The sequence below is a fragment of the Mesoplodon mirus genome, assembly GCF_964341445.2.
Source record: "Mesoplodon mirus genome assembly, chromosome: 1".
NCBI classification, from domain to species: domain Eukaryota; kingdom Metazoa; phylum Chordata; class Mammalia; order Artiodactyla; family Ziphiidae; genus Mesoplodon; species Mesoplodon mirus.
This window is the reverse complement of record NC_138976.1, coordinates 79890816-79899695: the sequence shown is the minus strand read 5'-3', so window position 1 is coordinate 79899695 and position 8880 is coordinate 79890816. Positions and strand designations below refer to the sequence as shown.

Here is an 8880-nt window from a genome sequence, read left to right as displayed (position 1 = left end):
TTAAAACCTGGGCATGCTTGTCAAAATTTCTTAGTCTAGTTGATGGGCGTGTGCAATGGGATGCTGACAATCTAAATTTAAAAGAAGAAAATTTACATGTGGAAGGAATTATTTAAATTTCCACCCACCTGAAGGTAAATCTTATTAACAAGAAACGGTTTGTAGGGGGTAAAACAGAGATGTTATAAAGGTATCTACCTGTGATCCTGAAGGACCCTGACAGCAGCAACAGATGGGATTGCAGAATGCAGAAAGCAGATGGCCATTATTGAACATTTAATTGATCTGGTGAATTTGAGACATCAAAAACACTGGAAGATGAAGCATTACGGAAAATATCTTGGCTTCCTCTTTCCAAGATACTCTTGGCCACCAAATTGATGTTCTTGTAGAAGACATCTGCTTGTAGGTGACGACTGAGAAATGTAATAAATATAGGGCATAAATCTTCTGCCCCCGATTCCCTACTCTGCCAGCCATTACTAGTACGTGGGGGTGTTGATTTGGCAGCTGTCCCAGATTTCAGAAAGGCAGAGATGGCTTTCAGCTAAAAATGGTGACTTGAGGATACATTTAACTACCTTATATTCCATCCAAGTTTTCTACTGAAATAACCTATAGCTATCATAAATAGGAAACATGGCAATGCTGGTAATTAAGACATGAAGGAATCTTTGCTAAATACCACAAAGAAAAGACCTATCACCCCAGGTTTCTTTGAAGTCTGGAAATTAAATGAAAAGAGATCTCAGCAAAATCTGACTATGTCCTTCATTGTAGTAGCAAGGGCTGGAGTCAACAGTAGTCATCGGTGACCTTGTAAGGGGCAAATGTGAATCAGCCTGTAGCTCTGGGGAGTGCACTACATGCAGAGCCACAAGGAGCAGAGATCTTGGGGTCCTTTCAAATATCTTACACTGCAAATGGACTGCCATGCTGGGAAAAAAATTAAAAGGCTGCTATAGATCTCTCCAAATAAAGGCAACTCTGCCAGAGAAAGAATGGGGTTGCTGCCCCAGCTAATCTTAGGCTTAGCTGGTCTGGAACTTCAAACCCACATAAGCTCTAAAAGCACTTAGACCAACAATACTGGACAAACTCTGACCTCCCTCTTTAATTCAGTAAATAACTGAAAAGAGGAAAAGGTAGCACAAGTCAAAAAATGTATTAATCTGGGTGAAATCTGAATAATGAGATTAAATATTTCTGTATGAAATTTTGGAAATTCTGATTGGTTGAAGAGGATTTTGCATATTGAACATCAGAATAAGCAGTAATTAAAAAGGAAAAAAATATGAAACCAGAAAAGACTGAGAAAATATAAAACCTGGTTGTCAAGTTTCAAGCAAATCAGTGAATTGGAATCTAAGCCCCAAGCAATCCTCCCAGAACTTGGGAAAAAATGAAAAAGCAATAAAAGAGATAAACAAAAGATAAGAGCTATGGAGTATAAATCCAAGAGATCCAATGTATATATAATCAAACCAAAAGAATGAGTTTAAAAGAGATAAATAAGAAACATTCATATACTGGAGAATTTGAAAATATTTGATAAATTAACCTAGAGGCTAGATTGTAAAAAGACCAATCATATATATAGACAAACTACTAGAAAGACTGAACAAGAAAATATTTTTAGAAGGCAAAATATGCAAAATTACCAGATTTGCAAGATTCACATACAAAATTTACCACAAATTTGATATTTCATTTATTTATTTTAAAATATTAAAAAAGTATTTTATTAAGGTATAGGTGATGCGCAATATAAGTTTCAGGTGTATGACATAGTGATTCACAATTTTTAAAGGTTATGCTCCATTTATAGTTATTATGAGATACTGGCTACTCAGCCTGGCAACCAAGGTGCCAGAGACACACACTTCAACGGTCATTCCAGGCCCATCCCAGCAGAAGAACAACCAGAAGTAACATGGTCCACAGCCATGCCCATGAGGAACCAACCTCCAGATGCTGAATACCTTCTCCCCTTCTGCTTCTGTGTCTTCATTGTGTAGATCTTGTAATCAGTATTTTCTCACCCATTGTCTTAAATCATTCAAGATCCTATGTCTATTTTCCTTTCTTCTAGCTTGGCCCTTTCTACTGTCCAAAGCAGGCCTCAAAAAATTCTTTCCTCACACAGTGCCGAGGCCAATTATGACAGTTGAAAAACAGAGGAAAAAACTGACCATAGTTTTTTTTATAAAACATTAATATATTCCTCTAGTCATTCTTTTTTCTTCATTTAATATTAAGTCTCAAACAGTCCTTCGTGCTTAGGTGAGCAGCTGTAGTTCACCCTTCTTCGTGGTTCTCTGGTGTTCCACCCTATGACTACATCTTTATTCATCCATTTTCCTACTGATGGATGTGTGGGTTGATTCCAGTTACTTGTCATTACAAACCTTGCTTCTGTGAACATTCTTATACATGCCTGCTGTCTACAGGCTGAGAGGTTCTCTAAGCCCCAGAATCTACTCCTGGGAAGAGAATCTCTGAGTCATATGGTGTGCACAAGTTGGAATTTACTAGGTAATGCCATATCGCGATCCAAAATGCTTGTACCAATATCCACTACCACCAACAACAGTTTCTGTTGCTTCTCAGGCCTAGCAGAATAAAATGTTTTAAAACTTATAAATTTTTGCTAATCTAGTGGGTGTAATGTGATACTTCATTAATGTTTTCATTTGTGTTTCCATAATTAATAATGAGATTGAGCAAGTTTTTTTGTTCACATTTCCTCTTTAGAATGCCTGCTTATGCATTTTGCCCAATTTTATATTAGAATATAATTTAATAGATATAGTAATACTTGTAGATATAATAGAATATATATGAATATTTTGTTGGTCTTTTAGTTTTTTCAGAAATTCTTTACATATTCTGGATATCTATCTTTTGTTGTATGTATCCAATGTCTTCTCTAAGTTTTCAGCATCTTTTTTTTTTTTCTTCACAGCATTTTTACAAATAGCAAAAGGTATGGAAACAATCTAAGAACTCCCAAAAGGAAGTGATTAAGAATGACCAGCAGGACATTTTTTGAGGAGATGGAACTCTCCTTGGACAGGAGATATTGACAAGAAGCCCCTTGAAACTGGAAGGTAAAGGAGGTGAGGATGGGGGTATATAGTAGTGTAATATACAGCAAGTTATGGGGGCATATAAAGGACAATCAGCATATCTTTTTACTCTCTTTATATTATCTTTTCATTTACAAAAAATTCTTAATTTTAATGTGGTAAAATTTATCATTTTTATCTTTTATTGTTAGTACTTCTGTTTCTTGCTTAATAAGTCATTTCCTGCTCAACTGTCATAATTTTCTGTATTTTCTTCAAATACTGTTAAAGTTTTGGCTTTTACATGTGGGGCTTTAATACATCTGGAATTCATGTTTGGATATCATGTGAGGTAGGGATCTGATTTCAGTTTTTTCAGTGTGGATAACCTATTGCTCCAGGAACATCTCCTAAAAAATCATTCCTTCCCCACAGATCTGCACTGCCACATCTATTAAGTTCAATATATTTGTAGGTTAATTTCTGTTTCATTGGTCAGTTTGTTTATCTTTGTGTCAATGTTATGTGATCTTTTTTAGTATAGTTTTCAAATAAATCTTTATATCTAGTTGATCACATCTCCTAGCCCAGTTTTTTTAAAAAGTATCCTGGCTATTTGTCCTTTTTAGAACCAATTAGTTAAGTTCCATTGAAAAAAACTTTGGAGATACAGTAACATTGAATCAATTTGGCAAGATCAATTTGGCAAAAATTGACATCATTATAATAGTTGTCGTCATTATTTTGAACATGGTACACCCCTCCATTTATTTGGTTCTTTGTTTTTGAATGATGGCCCCCCAAAGATATGTCCATGTATTAACCCCTGGAACCTGTGAATGTGACCTTATTTGAAAAAAAAAGGGTCTTTGCAGATATAATTAAAGATCTCAAGATGCTATCATCCTGGATCATCCAAGTGGACCTTAAATCTAATAGCAAGTGTCATAAGATACAGAAGAGAAGACAGACACAGAAGACAGGCCTTGTGAAGGTAGAGGCAGAAATAAGATTTATGCAGCCACAAGCCAAGGAACACCTGGAGCTACCAAAAGCTGGAAAAGGCAAGGAAGGATTCTCCCCTAAAGCTTTCAAAAGGACTGCAGCCCTGCCAACATCTTGATTTTGGATTTTTGCCATAAAGAACTGTGAGAGAATAAATTTCTGTTGTTTTAATCTACCAATTTGTGGTAATTTGTTATGGCTGTCCTAGGAGAGCCACATACTTTCAATAAAGTTTTTTTTTTTTGCTGTACACGGGCCTCTCGCTGCTGTGGCCTCTCCCGTTGAGGAGCACAGGCTCCGGACGCGCAGGCTCAGCGGCCATGGCTCACGGGCCCAGCCACTCCGCGGCATGTGGGATCCTCCCGGACCGGGGCACGAACCCACATCCCCTGCATCAGCAGGGAGACTCTCAACCACTGCGCCACCAGGGAAGCCCTTCAATAAAGTTTTATAATTTCTTCATAATGACCTTGCGTATCTTTTTTAAATTGAGTAATAGTTTATAATATATTAGTTTCAGATATATAACATAGTGATTCCATATTTTTATAGATTATACTTCATTTAAAGTTATTATAAAATAATGGCTATACTTCCCTGTGCTACATAATATATTCTTGTAGCTTATTTATTTTATGTATAGAAGTTCTCTTCTTTCTTTTTTAATTTTTATTGGAGTATAGTTGATTTACAATGTTGTGTTAGTTTCAGGTGTACAGCAAAGTGAATCAGTTATACCTATACATATATCCACTTTTTTTTTTTTTCAGATTCTTTTCCCATATAGGCCATTACAGAGTATTGAATAGAGTTCCCTATGCTTTACAGCAGGTCCTTATTAGTTATCTATTTTATATATAGTAGTGTGTATATGTCAGTTCCAATCTCCCAGCTTATCCCTTCCCCCACATTATCCCCTGGTAACCATAAGTTTGTTTCCTAAATCCGTGACTCTACTTCTGTTTTGTAAATAAGTTTATTTGTACCTTTTTGTTTAGATTTCACATATAAACGATATCATATATTTGTCTTTCTGTCTGACTTGCTTCACTCAGTATGACGACCTCTAGGTCCATTCATGTTGCTGCAAATGGTATTATTTTGTTCTTTTTTTATGGCTGAGTAATATTCCATTGTATACATGTATTTTTGTTGTATTTATTCCCCCATTCCTCCAATTGCTATTGGAAATGGCATCTTCTATTTAGAATTTATATTTGTTAGTGGTTTATTGATGATATTCAGCAAAGCAGTTAATATTGGGACATTGATCTTATATCCAGAAACTCTGCTAAAATCTTTTTTTAAAATAAACATGTGTCAACATTTTATTATAATCTTGCACGCATGCAAGAAAAAAATGCTCTTTTTAGGTCAATTAAAATATCTATTTCTAGCAGGGAAATTTTCTAGGAAAAGAGAATGGATTAGATATAGAAAGGAAAAATAAGTCTGGTTGAAGGTCAGTAGATCCCTGACTGATAGTCAGCTGATAGTCAACTGTATGGGTCACTAGTTAACCAGAACAACTCTTCATTTCATCAAAATTCATTAGAAACTGTCATAACCATTTATTAGAAGTGCTAATTTTTCCCAGAAGGAGGGTGCCAATTACATACAGTCTATGAAAGGATTATGTCCCAGATCATTTTTTCTTTTATGCTGGAACTGTCACTTCACCAAGCAGATCTTCCAACTGCTACTTTCTCTCCTCTCCAATTTGTTCTCCAACATGCAGCCCTATTTTTTTTTTTTTCTTTTTGCTGTATGCGGGCCTCTCACTGTTGTGGCCTCTCCTGCTGCGGAGCACAGGCTCCGGACGCGCAGGCTCAGCGGCCATGGCTCACGGGCCCAGCCGCTCCGTGGCATGTGGGATCTTCCCGGACCGGGGCACAAACCCGTGTCCCCTGCATCGGCAGGCAGACTCTCAACCACTGCACCACCAGAGAAGCCCTACAGCCCTATTTTTAAAGCACAATTCTTAATCTAATCAAGCTAATTGCTAGCAAAATCCCATTGTTTTCAGATAGAAGGCAAAATCCTTAAATGGCCCATAAGGCCTTCTCTCTTAAATCCCACCTCTCATCCCTCTTGCCCTAGTGCTCTGGGCTACAACCACACTGGTTTTCTCTCAGCTTTTAAGAACCAGAGTCCTCACTTGCCTTGCCAAGTATTTCTATAAGCTATTTCCTCTGCCTGTAATCTTCTCTTCCCTTACCTCTCTCCTAGCCAACTCCTCTCCACATCCTTCACAGCTCAGCTTAAGTCCCTTCCTCAGAGTCTTCCCTGATCCCCCAATATAAATAATAAATTAGAATACCCCCCCCCTTATTGTTTCTTGTAACTCCCAGTATCTCTCCCTGCCAACACGCAGGGATTTTTTTCCCATTAATTTTTAAATTTATATCCACTAAAATTCAAAAATGCATAGTCTTGTAACTATAACCACAAACAAGTACGGAACAGTTTGATCACCCCCCAAAATTTCTTCTTGCTATCTTTCTGTAGTCAGTCCCTCCCCTCCAACTCAACCCCTGGCAACCACTATAGTCCTGCCTTTTCCAGATGCCACTTAAATGGTATCAAAGAATATGCAGCCTTATGGGTATGATTTCTTTCATTCAGAATAATGCAACCGAGATCCATTTATGTTGTTTGTGTATCAGTAGTTCATTACTTTTTATTGTTGAGTAGTATTCCATTGCATGGAGTTACTGCAGTTTGTTTACCCATTCACCAATTGAAGGACACCTGGATTGCTTCCATTGTGAGGCAACTATGAGTAAAACTGCCATAAACATTCATGTACAGGTTTTTGTGTGAACATACATTTTCATTCTCTTGGGTAAATACGTAGGAGTGAGATTGCTAGGTCATATGCTAAGTGTATGTTTATTATTATAAAAAAACTGCCAAACTGTTTTTCCAAGACACTGCCAATTTGTATTCCCACAAAGAATGAGAATTCCAGGTGATCCGTATCCTAGCCATTACTTGGTATTGTTGGGTTTCTTTTTACTTTATTTTAGCCATTCTAATAGTATATACTGGTATCTAATTATGATTTTTTTCTTTCATAATTGAGATTTTATTGGTTGTTTTGAGGATCAGTACACAGACATTTCAATGTGTACACAATTCTCAACATACGTACCAAAAACCTAAGAAATCATGTAGTTGTGATTCTTTTCTGAACAGTTATTCCAGTGACTTTCCAGCTTAAAATTTAGGGGCAAATTTTCCTTCACAGGATATCAGGTACCAATATCTTCAAATATTGATATGCTGTTACATCGTAAGTCCCGCTAATTTCACAATTTAATATCATATACACTACATACTCAAATTGTTAATCGTTCACAGCACATTAACAGTTACTAGAAGAACTGGACTACCAGGACCAAAGATGTTACAGAGTGCACAAAATTCTGCCCAGGAGAGCTAAGATCAAGGGGTGAGTGGTTTGCTTTAGGAAACAATTCTACCAAAAACAATGCGGGAAGAGAAGTAATTTAAAGTGTTTAAGACATTAAACGCACAACTGACTCCAAACTGCCATTTAATATGCTTTGTATTATAGGATATAAAAGCTACCCTCGGGGCTTCCCTGGTGGCGCAGTGGTTGGAAGTCCGCCTGCCGATGCAGGGGACACGGGTTCGTGCCCCGGTCCGGGAGGATCCCACATGCCACGGAGCAGCTGGGCCTGTGAGCCATGGCTGCTTAGCCTGTGCGTCCGGAGCCTGTGCTCCGCAATGGGAGAGGCCACAACAGTGAGAGGCCCACATATCGCCAAAAAAACAAAAAACAAAAACAAAAAAAAAAAAAAAAAAAAAAGCTACCCTCCATCTGTGGAATGTTAAGCTGACACCCAAGACAATCAAAGCCTCCCATATTCAATATCCTACTATTTTCTGGTTGTACCAAAAAATAAACAACCAGCAAATGATTTCACCTCTTTAAAAAAAAGCATTTACACTTAAAAAATGAGATGAGGTGGGATTCCTTCCTTTTAAAAAATGTTTCTAGAGCTACTAAAAAACTGGCATTTACAAAATAGTTGATAAAAATATTCCTCTGGATTGTACAAGAAGGGAAACAGGGACCACTGATAGGACCAGGTGTGTGATATTAATCAGACTTGGCTTCTTTCTCTCCTGCTTCATCAGAAGCTGGGCTCTCCTCATTTTTAGTTTCTCCATTTTCTGCAGGTAAGTCTTCTTTAGTCTCTTGGTTAGCCACTTCAGCCTGTTTATCCCTTTGCTCCCCTTTTCCCGTTTGTTTGCACTTTTTTGTCGGAAGATTTATCCTTTCCTGCCGCCTTTTTTGGCTTCGTTTCCACTTTTGCAGGCGCCGGTTTAGCTGACAACCTCGTCGATCTGCTCTTGGGCTCCTCCTTCGCCGCCCCCTCGGCGGAGCTGACCTTCCTCTTGGGCATCGTGGCGGCGGGGCGGGCGCGTCCCAGTTGCCTGAGGGCCGCGGCGCGCCGAGAGCCTTCGCGAAGCTGGGCTACCTGGCCGCGGCCGCTCCTCCCACCACCCGAGCTGCTGGGGCCCGCCTCTAATTACTATTTCGATTTGCATTTTCCTAATGACTAATGATAGTGAGCATCTTTTCATGTGCTTATTTGCCATCTGTATATCTTCTTTGGTGAAGTGTCTGTTCAAATCCCTTGCCTATTTTTTTTTTAACTGGGCTGTTTGTTTTTTTACCATTTAGTTTTGAGAGTTCTTTATATACTTTCTGAATACAAGTCCTTTTTCAGACATATAATTTACAAATATTTTCTCCTAGTCTATGACTTTTCAT

At 38.1% G+C, this 8880-nt stretch overlaps 1 pseudogene across 1 annotated transcript; it reads right to left on the bottom strand.

Moving 5' to 3' along the window:
* Window positions 1-8110: 8110 nt before the first annotated feature.
* On the bottom strand, window positions 8111-8563 carry LOC309801491 (non-histone chromosomal protein HMG-14-like; annotated as a pseudogene). The gene has a single exon. The product of its transcript is annotated as a non-histone chromosomal protein HMG-14-like (transcript).
* Window positions 8564-8880: the final 317 nt, after the last annotated feature.